General features: G+C 32.6%; 1 pseudogene across 2 annotated transcripts in view; it reads left to right on the forward strand.

Annotated features, from left to right (window-relative positions):
- Positions 1-15,769, forward strand: part of LOC118188017 (octopamine receptor beta-2R pseudogene) — a 414,059-nt pseudogene that overhangs the window by 187,695 nt on the left and 210,595 nt on the right. The window contains exon 2 of one of the 2 annotated variants that reach the window (XR_015041424.1): positions 1,280-1,425. The exons of the other annotated variant lie outside the window; for it this stretch is intronic. The product of XR_015041424.1 is annotated as an octopamine receptor beta-2R pseudogene, transcript variant X1 (transcript). Of the gene's footprint in view, positions 1-1,279; positions 1,426-15,769 lie in introns of those variants that run through there. 2 annotated transcript variants of the gene reach the window in all.

Below are 15,769 nucleotides of genomic sequence, written 5' to 3' on the forward strand. Positions count from 1 at the left end.
AAAATTTTTCTTAATATAACAGTTGTATATTATTTCTTTGATAATAGATAATCTCATGAATAACAAAAATAATATCAGTTTTTTGAATAAATTTGATTTTAATATTTATTTAGTTATGAAGATTTAAGTATTTGTTTGCAGTATGTTTTAAATAGTTTTATGTGCGCTTTACGATTCTTCAGTTGACAGAAAAATAAGTAAACTTCATATTTAAAATTTATATTTAAAATATTTATATTTAAAATAACCGTATGTTTAGCACACATTAAAACAATTTGCAGAATTTTGTTTTCTTCTGACGAGTTCCTGATTGCCCTCAAAGTCGACAAAAGTTTTGATAAATATTTACGTCAAACATAAGGTGCATTTTTGCCTAATTGTAAGTTTTACTTTGGCATATTTCTCTTTTCTATTAACTTCAAATTTATTTAAAATTTTGAAAATGCTTATTTTATAACGTAGTTGTTTGCTGGATAATTGTAACGTGTTTTTAGGAGTATTTGAATCGAAGTTGGCATATTTGGCATATTTCTCTTTTCTATTAACTTCAAATTTATTTAAAATTTTGAAAATGCTTATTTTATATCGTAGTTGTTTGCTGGATAATTGTAACGTGTTTTCAGGAGTATTTGAATCGAAGCAAGAAATAATCGATTTTGGTAAAAGGCTTCCGGCAGAAGCAGCCTAGATCAAAAGAAAATTTAATTTTCCTGAAAGACGCTAAGTAGAGTTAACCTGGATCAAAATAAAAATTGCTTCTATTAAAGTCTTTACTCGCAGAAGTAATCTGGATCAAAATGGAAAATCATTAAAGTCTTCAAGCAAAAGCAGTCTGAATCAAAATAAGGATTTAGATTAAAGAAATTAAAGCATAAGCAGCTGCATCAAAATAAGAATTAATTTTGAATAAAGACCTTAAGCATAATGAGCCGATATCAACAACAACGACAAAAAGTAATTCAGTTTTTGAAGAATTTAAGCAGAAGTAGTCTAAATGAAAATAAAATTTAAAGACTTTTAAGTAGAGGTTACCTGAATCATAGTAAGAATTGATTTTGTTTTAAATCTTTACAAGCAAAAGTAATCAGGATCAAAATAAAAGATTATGTTATTTAAGAACTTTAATTTAAAGTCATCCGGTTGTCAAAATAAGACATTGGCTAACGATTTTATTTATTTTATTATATTTTATTTTTCAAAAATAGTTTATTTTTATTTGTATACTTATTTTTTATATTTATTTGTTATTTATGGCATTTTCTTTTCTGTTTTATTTCAGTTTATTGCGATTTCGTGGAATAGCGTTGAATGTATATAGAGACATTTTGTACTGAAGCTACGTCGGTATGTGTTCTGTATATAGTTTCATCCATTGCTTCATTTTGTAAAAACAAGAGACATTAATAAAAAGAAGTACCAAATTTATATCATGTTCTTTCATCTGTTTTTTTAAACATCAGTACATTTCTGTATATAATTTCAGCCACATTTTTACTTTCAAAAATGCAGATAAAAGGTAGAGGAGGAATTTATACAATTTTTCTATTACATGTATTGTATTCAAATAGATACATGTCTTCAAAGTATTGTATTTAAGAAGGTTTGTAAGATATTTTCTGCCCCCTTTTCCCATGCCTTCGTGATGTAATTGGCAGGGTACTCGACGCGAATTCGAGAGATCCAGGTCTCGAGTCCCAGAGACGGCACTGCAAATTTTTCACGTCTCCTGCATTTAGAAAAAAGAAGAAGAAGAAGAAGAAGAAAAAAGATAACAAAAAAATCTGAAAGGTTTCAGATTTTAAAATTACGTCCAAAGGGGCGTTTTTTTAACGTTTTGTATGTTACTCTTATTTATTGAATATCATGTTCTTTGTACTTAAACCATGAAATTCAGCTCAATAGCAATGTCGCAAAATAATTTTAAAAGGAGCATATCTTTAGAGTTTCCGATACACAGTTTCGCGCGCTGGACATAAAAAGTCCCCCCCTCCCCCCGTAGAGTGTTGCTATTGCTCGCTTTGAAATTGTCGAGTTTGTTAACCGAAAATTCTTTGAAGTCTTACAAAAAGAAAGAAAGTTAATAAAACGAAATCGATAATAAAACAAATTTTAAATTCAAATCAGGGCTTCTACATGCCCATATTCTATGGAAGATTACGTCATTCAAAATTCGATGGCTCTAGGTACCATTATTTTTTCACAGTGAGAAACATACAGACATTCATGCAGTTTTATCACTATTTAATTTCTTCAAACATAATGAAGGACTCGAACATTTGGTGGCAACAGTTTGAAAAGTGAAACGGACATTTATAGTGATTCAACGCAAAATCGTAAAACGAAAACAATAGTCTTTCAGGGACAAAGCCTCTTTGGACTAAAAAACGAAAAAAAAAAAAAAAAAAAAAAAAAAAAAAAACTAATTACTCTATAGCTTAAGTTATGTATATCCGTAAGTAAATTATACAATAAAAATCAGTAAATAATTAATTAGCCAAATTTTAAATTTAGAATAGAATTGTTTTCATATTTGCTTCTCTAAAGAGCAAAGAATATGTCACTTAAATTTTAGCAATAGTTGTATCGATGCTAGAAAATCTTTTAAAATGATAACTAAATATCTAAGCTTCAAACTAAAACATTTTCGCATTTATTGGAAAACTCAAAGCATTTCATTCACCTTTGTATTAAAATGGACAGATAAACTTATTCCTAAACAACACAAAGTATGTTTCGCGAATGCGTGTACATACAGCATTCGCGAAACATACTTGGTGTATTGTTTAGGAATAAGTTAAAAAGGTTTGTTTAAAGACAGCTGCTCAAAATGTCATTTTTATTTGCATAAATCAACAAGAAACAATGCAGATTTTATGTGAAGGGTTTAAGCAGATGCAGCTTGAATCATAATAAGAATTTTTGATAGAAACGTTAAGAATGAATTATTTAGACCATTTTCCTTTTTATTTTGATACGGGTGAAGGCTGACATATTTGTTGATTGTATAATCATTAACGAAAGGATGGATGCTTTAACTGACATAAAACGCACAAAATAGTGGCTCATCAAAGGTCTTTTCTAACAACTAAGCCTAATCTTCATCCAAAGAAAGTCGTAATTTGTATATGGGGAATTATAAAAAGCATTTTCTATTCCGAACTCTTGGAAACGAATTAGGCTACAATTCCAAATTCAACTGCCATTATTGTTACAGCAAATATTGCTAATTAAGCATCCACCGTCGATCAACGAAAGAGGAGCTGTCCTTCAGCAAGTCAGCGCTAGATATGATAATATAGTTCAAAATGCCCAAGATTTCAACTGGGAGATTTCCTCTCGCATTTACCTGATGCCTCCACAACAGATTACAATATGTTTCAGTCTTTGCAATGGTAAACTAATCAAAGTGCGATGATGTCCAACAAGGGTTTTTCAATTTTAAAAAAAAACCAAAGCTCTGTAATAATAAGCATGAGATTACGAAGCTGCCAGGAAGATAAGTGATAGCTTCAAGAAACAATATGCAATATATCAATGACTGACGAAACCTTAATGCCATTCTTTAAAAAAAACTGTCGTTTAAAAAGCCATTAAAAAGCTGTCGCTATTTAGTTTTTAAAATTTAATTACATTTCACCAGATTATCCCGAATAATTATGTACGGAACTCCGTGAATATTAAAGTTCATAGGGGGAAACGCACTTATTCATATTTTCAGGCAAATAGGATAAATTCTGAATTCTGAAAGAATTATTCGGGCACGAAAGTATATACTATCTGTGTTACCTTATTTGAAACTCCATGCATGTGTTCCGCTTCATTGTTTGGTAGCTAAGTCCAGTCGCGGGAATTACTTAAAAGAGCCTCTGAAATAAAAGAAATCCTCACGCTTATGGATTCGGAGAACTTGGACAAGAAGTCATTTCTTTAAGACTTCTAACATAAAAACCATGTGCCGTCACATCAGTAAGTCAAAATGAGAAAGTGGAAACGAATTAATGGGACAGATCTTGAATGACGAAAGTCCGCAATGAAAGAAAGAAAGAAAAATTAAAATAAATAAATAAAAATAAAATGCACGAGGAGAAAGCGTGACAAAAAACAACTGAAGATGCACAAAAACTCATATCGTATTTTTGTAAAGAAAAGAAAAGTAGCGCATTAGCATCAGTGATAAATTTCATTGTATCATTCCCTTGGCAATTCGTTGTAATTATTGAATATCATGTTCTTTGCACTTAAACCATGAAATTCAGCTCAATAGCAATGTTGCAAAATAATTTTAAAAGGAGCATATCTTTAGAATTTCCGATACACAGTTTCGCGCGCTGGACATAAAAAGTCCCCCCTCCCCCCCGTAGAGTGTTGCTATTGCTCGCTTTGAAATCGTCGAGTTTGTTAACCGAAAATTCTTTGAAGTTTTACAAAAAGAAAGAAAGTTAATAAAACGAAATCGATAATAAAACAAATTTTAAATTCAAATCAGGGCTTCTACATGCCCATATTCTATGGAAGATTACGTCATTCAAAATTCGATGGCTCTAGGTACCATTATTTTTTCACAGTGAGAAACATACAGACATTCATGCAGTTTTATCACTATTTAATTTCTTCAAACATAATGAAGGACTCGAACATTTGGTGGCAACAGTTTGAAAAGTGAAACGGACATTTATAATGATTCAACGCAAAATCGTAAAACGAAAACAATAGTCTTTCAGGGACAAAGCCTCTTTGGACTAAAAAACGAAAAAAAAAAAAAAAAAAAAAAAAAAAAACTAATTACTCTATAGCTTAAGTTATGTATATCCGTAAGTAAATTATACAATAAAAATCAGTAAATAATTAATTAGCCAAATTTTAAATTTAGAATAGAATTGTTTTCATATTTGCTTCTCTAAAGAGCAAAGAATATGTCACTTAAATTTTAGCAATAGTTGTATCGATGCCAGAAAATCTTTTAAAATGATAACTAAATAGCTAAGCTTCAAACTAAAACATTTTACGCATTTATTAGAAAACTCAAAGCATTTAATTCACCTTTGTATTAAAATGGACAGATAAACTTATTCCTAAACAACACAAAGTATGTTTCGCGAATGCGTGTACATACAGCATTCGCGAAACATACTTGGTGTATTGTTTAGGAATAAGTTAAAAAGGGTTTGTTTAAAGACAGCTGCTCAAAATGTCATTTTTATTTGCATAAATCAACAAGAAACAATGCAGATTTTATGTGAAGGGTTTAAGCAGATGCAGCTTGAATCATAATAAGAATTTTTGATAGAAACGTTAAGAATGAATTATTTAGACCATTTTCCTTTTTATTTTGATACGGGTGAAGGCTGACATATTTGTTGATTGTATAATCATTAACGAAAGGATGGATGCTTTAACTGACATAAAACGCACAAAATAGTGGCTCATCAAAGGTCTTTTCTAACAACTAAGCCTAATCTTCATCCAAAGAAAGTCGTAATTTGTATATGGGGAATTATAAAAAGCATTTTCTATTCCGAACTCTTGGAAACGAATTAGGCTACAATTCCAAATTCAACTGCCATTATTGTTACAGCAAATATTGCTAATTAAGCATCCACCGTCGATCAACGAAAGAGGAGCTGTCCTTCAGCAAGTCAGCGCTAGATATGATAATATAGTTCAAAATGCCCAAGATTTCAACTGGGAAATTTCCTCTCGCATTTACCTTATGCCTCCACAACAGATTACAATATGTTTCAGTCTTTGCAATGGTAAACTAATCAAAAGTGCGATGATGTCCAACAAGGGGTTTTTACAGTTTCTCAATTTAAAAAAAAAAAAAAAAAAAAAAAAAAAAAAACCAAAGCTCTGTAATAATAAGCATGAGATTACGAAGCTGCCAGGAAGATGAGTGATGGCTTCAAGAAACAATATGCAATATATCAATGACTGACGAAACCTTAATGCCATTCTTTAAAAAAAACTGTCGTTTAAAAAGCCATTAAAAAGCTGTCGCTATTTAGTTTTTAAAATTTAATTACATTTCACCAGATTATCCCGAATAATTATGTACGGAACTCCGTGAATATTAAAGTTCATAGGGGGAAACGCACTTATTCATATTTTCAGGCAAATAGGATAAATTCTGAATTCTGAAAGAATTATTCGGGCACGAAAGTATATACTATCTGTGTTACCTTATTTGAAACTCCATGCATGTGTTCCGCTTCATTGTTTGGTAGCTAAGTCCAGTCGCGGGAATTACTTAAAAGAGCCTCTGAAATAAAAGAAATCCTCACGCTTATGGATTCGGAGAACTTGGACAAGAAGTCATTTCTTTAAGACTTCTAACATAAAAACCATGTGCCGTCACATCAGTAAGTCAAAATGAGAAAGTGGAAACGAATTAATGGGACAGATCTTGAATGACGAAAGTCCGCAATGAAAGAAAGAAAGAAAAATTAAAATAAATAAATAAAAATAAAATGCACGAGGAGAAAGCGTAACAAAAAACAACTGAAAATGCACAAAAACTCATATCGTATTTTTGTAAAGAAAAGAAAAGTAGCGCATTAGCATCAGTGATAAATTTCATTGTATCATTCCCTGGCAATTCGTTGTAAAGATTTTGTTTTGTTTCTATTTAAAACCGGGAATTCTCAGACAGCAGTTGAAGTCTGACTATTAAACTATAGGAGAATTCAACTTTCCTGTTTCTAAATTCCAGTTAGTTTATGAAGTAAGATTCAGTCGGTGATCATTATGAATCGTCGACTCGATAATCAAGATTCAGTCGATGATCATTATAAATCATCGACTCGATAATCAACATTCAGCCGATGATCATTACATGATAATTAATTTTACGCAGTAGGATTCAATCGATAATCACATGATAATTAGTTTTACGGTGCAGGATTCAGTCGATGATCATTACGTATCAGCGACCATTCAGTTATTGGTCATTATGAAGCAGGATCATGAGATTCAGTTCATGATCATAGTGTGACAATTAGATTTTGGAAGCTGGATTCAGTTCAATGATCATTACGTATTATCGATTCGATAATTGTTATTTAATCGATGATCATTATGAAGCAGGATCTTCAGATTCAGTAGATGATCATTGCGTAGCACTTAATTTTATGAACCAAAGAATTAGTGGATGATCATTATGAATAATGTACTCCTAGATCATCAATTGATGATCATTATGAAGCAGGATTCAGATGGCTCGAGCATGCATTCAGACTACGTCATTATACTGTCAACTTCAGATTAACCGAGAGAGTATTAACCGGGCCATGACGAAAGCAATTCAGTTTTATTTATTGCAGAATGGGGGAAAATTGCAATTTCCATCTATAAACGTTACAGAAAATGAAACAACAAAATGAAAAATCCTTAGGATAATAGCAAACGATATATGTCAGGTTAACACTGCTAAAAGGCAAAATTTTTTAACTCAGTTAGAATTTAATGGCGTTGGTCATGTTTTGTTGGAAATGAATTTCTTTGATGCTCTTTATAACTAAGTTTCGTCATTTCTAATTATGTTTACTTATTTACAGTATTTATTTTTTATTTTTAGTACTGATTTAATTTACACAACCATGTACTTGACAGAAATAAATTCCTGACGACTGTACAGTTCAAAGAAAACAAAGTAGTTTAACATAAAAACTAACACTAATGAAGACAAAAATCTTGTTGACCACTGATCCATTGAACCTTGTATAATATTTCAAAGCAATACTGTTTCAATGAATAGCTTTGCGCTTGGGAAAGCCAAAATTATTGTTCGCTGTAATTCACCTTTCGACTTTGATTCTCTAGAATCTTCAAAAATGTTTTTGCACAAAAACCTGGTTAATGAAGCAGATTTCATCCGATTCCTCTAGGAAGCGTGGAAACACCTGTTCTGAGTCCCGCTTCTTTCTTTGAGACTAGTATTCCAGCTTGCAGTAAAGCAGTACAGCTTCTGCTATGTTTGTAGTATCAAAAGCCCTTTGACAGTGATGGTCTAGTTCAAATGAAACAGCAATCAGCAATATTTTTCATGTTTGTTTAAGCTAATGTTTGCGTTTGAACTCAAGTACATTCTCGATTAACCAGAGGCGAAGTAACCGGACTGAGGATTAATCGGAATTTGTTTGAAAAGTATTGTTAACCCCTTCGAGCCGGGTAGCAAAAACGCGCGCTTATCGCTGAGGCCGGCAGTGTCTTACGCGAGCGTCTCTCCAGGGCATGAAATTTCCGAAGTATCAACGCATTGTTTAATAATGCTCTATAGAGTATTTCAACGGCTTATGCTTTATAAATATTTTTATATATATACTTTAATTACCTTATTTCTTGTTTAAATGCATATTTTAAACATTTTATTTTAATTAATCGCCATTTTATGAATTTTAACATTATACATCTGAAAACTAAATATATTACTTAAAATTCTCTTTTCGTATGAAAAATTTGAAAACAGGGATCTACACACAGTCCTACGTTACATTCCTTGCACTCGTAATAACTCATTTGCCGTTTTGGAGGATTTTTCCGGGAATGTGAACAAACAAAGCATCGTCGTCTCTTTTTCTTATCAGTCTCTTCTGAACAAAGTTTTGGAAAATGTCTTTCAGTTAATCTTTCAGAATCAATATCAGAATTTCAGAATCAATATCTGAAATATTTTGCATCATTTCTGCTATTTCATGCTCTGTTAAACATTTTAGACGCTTCGACATTGCAACGGTAAAAACAAAGAATTCACGTCTAACAAGATCTAATTATTTTCTAAAAACTGAACTGCAAACCGAAATACCCAACGCTTTAGAGCAAATAAAACTTCTCTACTTACAGTAAACAACTACCACGTGCGAATAAAGTGCGATTTAAAGAGACGTCATAAATCATGCCATTCGGAAACATTTATTTCCCCGTTTGTTTATATAATCAAAAACACGTGTATGTGAGTCATGCTTCTCTCATTTCGAGTAGAAGGTTTAATTTACATGTATCTGAAACCATATGGACATACAGTGCCATCTTGTGGCAGAAATTATAGTTTGAAAAACATTCCAAAGTACTGGCACAAATACGTGACAGTCGGTAGAGAATGGAACAATCCTCTGGCACGCCTGCGTGTCGGCCGGTAGGTAAGTGCGTTCGTTGCTGGTACGTATACGTGACAGTCGGCGCGAAGGGGTTAATTGCAGAACGATGGAAAAATCAGTATCACAAACTGTCAGAATAAACCAAAATTTGTGTGGGAAATACAAAGGAAGAAGTCAATGTGTACTGTGTCAGACGATGCAGATGATACCGCTGTATTTAGGCACTGTTTTTACCCACAACAGTACGTAATATTTATATATAATTCGGAATATATAAAAATCAATAAATCATTCGTTACAAATAAATTGCTACATCGTAAACATAAATTGTTTGTTTAGCTATTAATTTTCTCTTTCTTACCAACACCTATAGAAATACAAGTATAATATAGGGTAACCCATTGAGTACGCTGGAATTAATTTTAAAAAGATCCAGTAAATTATTATTTGATTTCGCAATTTTTATTGATTCCTGAAACAGACGTCAAGGTCAGCAGACAAGATTATGCTCTTTCAGGTCAAATTCTGTTTCCGATATTCGAGACGGTGGAGTGTCTTACCTTTCTGCTCAGTGACAAAACTTTACTCATAGAATCGGAAGAAATTTTGTTTTGGAGCAGAACGTCTAGTTGATCTTGATCAAGAAGAGCAAATTTTTTTTTTGTATTATAACATCGGTAGACATGTTGAGATTAATTATGGAATATGACCGTCGGTCAAAGGGCCGCTGCAGTTGTGCTGGCATAATCTGAACCATTTGATCACATTTTCGAAGACATTTACCAAGTCATTTTGCTCAGTTTCAGAATTTACACGTTAGACTTCTGTTTTATGGTAAAAAATTGTTTGTGGTTTGTTAGCATAGCTCTTGGAGTTACAAAATCTCACAGAAAAAAAAATCATCCAATTAATCAAGACGTTCGACATGATTTCAGGATATCGTACTCTATTTACAGTGAAAACGTGGCCAAACTCATTCTAGAAAAAGAAAGATCCAATTACAGTCCATTTTTATTAATCCTAATGGCTGCATATAACAAATGTCAAACATTAGAGTTGGCAACTTAAAAAAAAAAAAAAAAAAAAAAGAGAGAAATTTAAGCCCGGCGTACCCGATTGCCCATCCTTTAGGAACAAAAACATTGTTCTTTTTATTCTGAAGTATGGTCTTCTTATTTTGAGTGCGGATTTAATTTGCATAAACAATCGAACTTATTCTGTTCTGAAGTATGGTCTTCTTATTTTGAGTGCGGATTTAATCTGCATAAACAATCGAACTTATTCTGTAAATAGTACTGTTTAAACCTGCAGGCTAAATATTAATAATGTTTTATCTATTAATTAGAATATGAACATTGTCTTTCTGTTTCCGGCCCCCAACTACTGTTAGATTAACTGTGCTTTTATGTGAACCGTGAGTATCGCTCTGTTTATTATCCCTGATAATCGGGATTGAACTAAATTTAGTTCCAAAATCATGCCTATGAACACAAGTGTAATCTTCTGTTAGAATGAATGCAACATTAAACAGTAAAATGAGGTTTTTTGATTCATGAAAACCGAAATAAAACACATTGTTATTCTGTCTGTGAGATTTTTCTGTGATAGTAAAGACATTTATTTTATTTCTTTATTTTATAATAGAGTTTTAATTTTTAAACTGAAATTAAATGATTGATGTTAAATCTATCTTTCATGAAAATTTTCATATTAATCTTTTAATGTGAGTTAAATGGATCTTTAATATGAATTTTAAATTTATATTAAATTAGCCTTCTATTTTAAAATTTAATTTAAACAATTTATGTTAAATTATTGTTTTAAAACGTTAGTCTTTTAAATTTAATTTCATGTAAATTGCCTAGCAATTTACTGACATATATTTTTACTGACAGAAAAATGTACATACATTCATATAGATTCTTTATTGTTTAATTTCTTTAAATAAATACAGGGCGATAGTATTTGGTGACAACAATTTGAAAAGTGATACAAGAGTTTATAGCCATTCGGCGCAAAATACTCTTACGAGATTTTGTCCTTCTGGACTGACGCGCTCTTAAGGGCTAAAATATTTATGACTTTCGTTTCTAATTCGATAAAAATTTGTTAATTTTTTAAAATCTACTTTTTAAAGATATTTAAGAAGATTAATGAGAACTTTTTGACCGGGAAAATTTTCCAAGACCAAACGTATTATGGGAGAAAATTTAACATTAGCAAAAAAGGGAAGTATCTGGGACTGAGTGAAATAATCTTCTTAAGCATAAAACTTCTAAAACCGGGGAACATCTTGAACGGGTTTTATTATTCGAACCCATTTCTTTTAGAAAATTCTCCAACCAAACCCATATCCAAATAGCGTAGCTTAACCTAATCGCCCGTTACTTAATGTTTCTTCTTTGGATGCGAGCGATATTTTCTGATGTAAATGCCTTCATTTTCACCCTTCACGAGAATCTTCATCTGCAGATTCTGAGCTCTCGAGAAATTGTTTTGTCCATTCTTTCACTGTGGAATTGGAAGAAAACCAATCAGCATGCACATGATCGAAGGTATAAACCTTTTATGATTAAGATATTTAGTAAAAAATTAAACACAGAGCGATACAGCGAAACTTTGTTTTAAACATTGCAGACAAACCAGCATATTATTTCATTAAGCATCCAGAAAAGAGCATAGATGATTTCTCTAGGTAAATTTGAAATTTATTTAGTACTGCCATCATATATTTGCCAGAGGAATGTTTTGCGAAACATTTTTATATATGATGCCAGAATTGTTTGGATTTATTAATCTACCTTTCTGAAGAAAATTGTTTGGTACGTGTTTGCTTTTAACAGGAAATATCCCAATTTTCTCGTAAACGTTTCTAATTTTATGGTCGTTTGTAACACCAATAGAATTAACATGCTAAGTTTCACTTCAGAAAATAATCTGTATGGATCTCGTAAAATTCGAGTTAGCCAATAGCCAGCGAATGTTACACTATTCGATTTCCATGCTGCCAGAGCTGTTAGCGCTGCATTGCCATTTCTGGATTACCGAATTATGTGAGGATAACGGAACGCTGTTTGGCAGACCATCAATACCTACTTATCAGCTCGAGATAAGCCAAATTTGATAATTTGACGCAGAACAGATATCTAATACCAAACATCGATCGGGATACGGTGATTACTAAATATCAGATGATTATTCCTGAGCGTCCGATAAAGTTTCGTGATAGCATATCCTATTTGGGAAGAGATACGTTGTAACGGTACAATTTCCTCGTGTGAGTTCATTTTCTGTTCTAATATTTTCATTGTACTTAAACGATTTCGGAGCTGAATTGTGCTGGCTCACGACTCTTTTTACAACTCTTCCAACATAATGCAGATTTTTATAAATCTCAGGTTTGGGACAGTGGATACCCTATCTTGTTAAATGGCGTAATATTGGGAATGATGTCGACGGTTAACTCAAAATCACGGTTAATCCGAAGGTAGTTAAAAATCAAACACAGGAAAATATACTTATTTAATTTGTGTAATCAAGTTCTCCCGATTGAACATTGAAAACACAAAAAATTGTGAAAGGTGTGCCAACGTATTAACCTAGTTGTTTGCTGAATTGAAAGTGACGTATTACAAAGGACTGTCCATTCTATCAGAGAACACACTATGCAGTAAGAATCGCTTATTCAAGAAAACATTATTCCTGAGAAAAAGGAATATTACCGTAGCCAATTAGAGAAACTAAACCCCGTGGAAGTGACCCAGTTGTTTGCTGAGTTGAAATATTACAAAAGGCTATCTTTTCCGTACACTTACAGTCTGTAGTCCAGTACTATAATCACCTTACCCAAATAACCCAGTTTAACCTAAAGATCATCACATTGTGGCAAATCATCAGCACCTAGAGCCACCATATTCTGAACACACATAGTTCTCCACCCGAAATATGAATTTCCAGTTTTCGTTATTTATTTTATGCTTTGTAGAATCTAAGAGAAACTTCGATTAACACACTCAACGATTTAAAAGCAAAGTGTTGCCAATTCAGAAGTCAAACAACAAAAATCAGCGTTATATTTACAAAATTTTCACAGGACTAGTTTCGATGGTTTTACCGAACCACCATCCTCAGCTGCAAAACCGCAAATGAACAAGATAGGAAATAATGATTAGATAAGATAAGAAAGCCTGGACAAGAATAAGCAAGTGGCGCCATCTGTTGGTGAAACCAGAACTAAAACATAATTTCTTTAAAAGCCGAAGGCACATTTGGATTGGAATTAGGATCGTTAACTAGAACAGAAAGATTTTTATGAATGTGAAATGCCTCTAGAAAATCCAGTTCTCCAATGGAAGGTATTTTTTGAATAATTTTGGCAGCAGAAAAATTGAAAGTGTGATTTTCGGACCAACAATGTTGAGCAACAGAAGACTTCTGTGTTTCCTTTTTTCTAACATATGCCTCATGTTCTTTGACGCGAAATTTTAAGGCTCTCTTAGTTTGGCCAATGTAAATTAAACCACACTGGCAAGGAATCCTATAAATACCCCAGGAATTCATATCCGGAATGGGGTCCTTGAGTATGAAAGTCGGAATTTTATTGATGGGAGAATAAACAACCCGAAAGTTAAATTTCTGCAAAATATGTGCAACTTTATAGCTAATTGATGGAAAGAAGGGAATGACAACAGAATTTTTATAATCTCCTAAAATAAGAGTGTGCCTTTTAGTGTGTTGAGATGAGAATTTTTTAACTGCTTGATTAATAATGTTGGGTGAAAAGCCCCTGTCAGTAGCTATTGCTTTTAAATAATTTAGTTCTTCATCAAGGGCTAGTTTAGAGGAGCAAACTTGAAGAGCACGGAAAACATAGGAATAAAATGAAGCTAACTTTTGTTTAGTCGGATGACATGATTTAAAGTATGGTGGAAGGCAAACTGATGAAGGTTTACGGTAAACTGTAGTACTGAAGCTAGATGTGTTACGTGTGACCAGAATGTCGAGAAACGGAAGAGAATTGCAAGTCTCAAGTTCAAAAGTGAACTGAATAGCAGGATCAATAGAATTCATTGTTGAAAGAACTTTATTTAAATCATCTTTATTACCTTCAAACAGGGTAAAAGTATCGCCTACGTAGCGGAACCATGCTAGGAAGTTTAAAGTTTCAAACAATTTTGATTCATAATAATGCATGTAGATAGCCAATATGGGACATGAGGGGGCTTCCTATGGCTAATCCCTCAGTTTGCTTGTAATATTTATTTTGGAAAACAAAATGTGTTTGTTTCAAACAGAGTTGAGTGAGAGAAATTAGCTCATCAATTTCGATGCAACAGAAATGAAATTCGTGAAGTCTGGTTTCTAGACATCTTAATGCACCCTCCAGTGGGACATTGGTGAATAATGATTTTACTTCAAAAGAAACCAATGAAGTCTTTCAACAATGAATTCTATTGATCCTGCAATTCAGTTCACTTTTGAACTTGAGACTTGCAATTCTCTTCCGTTTCTCGACATTCTGGTCACACGTAACACATCCAGCTTCAGTACTACAGTTTACCGTAAACCTTCACCGGTTTGCCTTCCACCACACTTTAAATCATGTCATCCGACTAAACAAAAGTTAGCTTCATTTTATTCCTATGTTTTCCGTGCTCTTCAAGTTTGCTCCTCTAAACTAGCCCTTTATGAAGAACTAAATTATTTAAAAGTAGTAGCTATTGACAGGGGCTTTTCACCCAACATTATTAATCAAGCAGTTAAAAAATTCTCATCTCAACACACTAAAAGGCACACTCTTGTTTTAGGAGATTATAAAAATTCTGTTGTCATTCCCTTCTTTCCATCAATTAGCTATAAAGTTGCACATATTTTGCAGAAATTTAACTTTCGAGTTGTTTATTCTCCCATCAATAAAATTCCGACTTCCATACTCAAGAACCCCATTCCGGATATGAATTCCTGGGGTATTTATAGGATTCCTTGCCAGTGTGGTTTAATTTACATTGGCCAAACTAAGAGAGCCTTAAAATTTCGCGTCAAAGAACATGAGGCATATGTTAGAAAAAAGGAACAGAAGTCTTCTGTTGCTCAACATTGTTGGTCCGAAAATCACACTTTCAATTTTTCTGCTGCCAAAATTATTCAAAAAACATCTTCCATTTGAGAACTGGATTTTCTAGAGGCATTTCACATTCATAAAAATCTTTCTGTTCTGGTTAACGATCCTAATTCCAATCCAAATGTGCCTTCGGCTTTTAAAGAAATTATGTTTTAGTTCTGGTTTCACCAACAGATGGCGCCACTTGCTTATTCTTGTCCAGGTTTTCTTATCTTATCTAATCATTATTTCCTATCTTGTTCATTTGCGGTTTTGCAGCTGAGGATGGTGGTTCGGTAAAACCATCGAAACTAGTCCTGTGAAAATTTTGTAAATAGAACGCTGATTTTTGTTGTTTGACTTTTGAATTAGTATTTATTCGGCGTGTTATTGTGTTTTAAAGTGTTACCACTTGGCAGAGCTTAAGATTTTTATGTTACAAATTTAATCAAAAACTTAGCGATTTTAAAATGATATGTTTTCATTCTGCAAAACGCAAGATATTTGTCTTTCGAATTTCATACATAAACTAAGTGATTTAAAAAAAATGTGTTGCCACTGCTCTAAATGAAATATT

Source organism: Stegodyphus dumicola, chromosome 1, assembly GCF_044657685.1.
Source record: "Stegodyphus dumicola isolate Sdum_Otavi_A_Nest chromosome 1, ASM4465768v1".
Lineage (NCBI taxonomy): Eukaryota > Metazoa > Arthropoda > Arachnida > Araneae > Eresidae > Stegodyphus > Stegodyphus dumicola.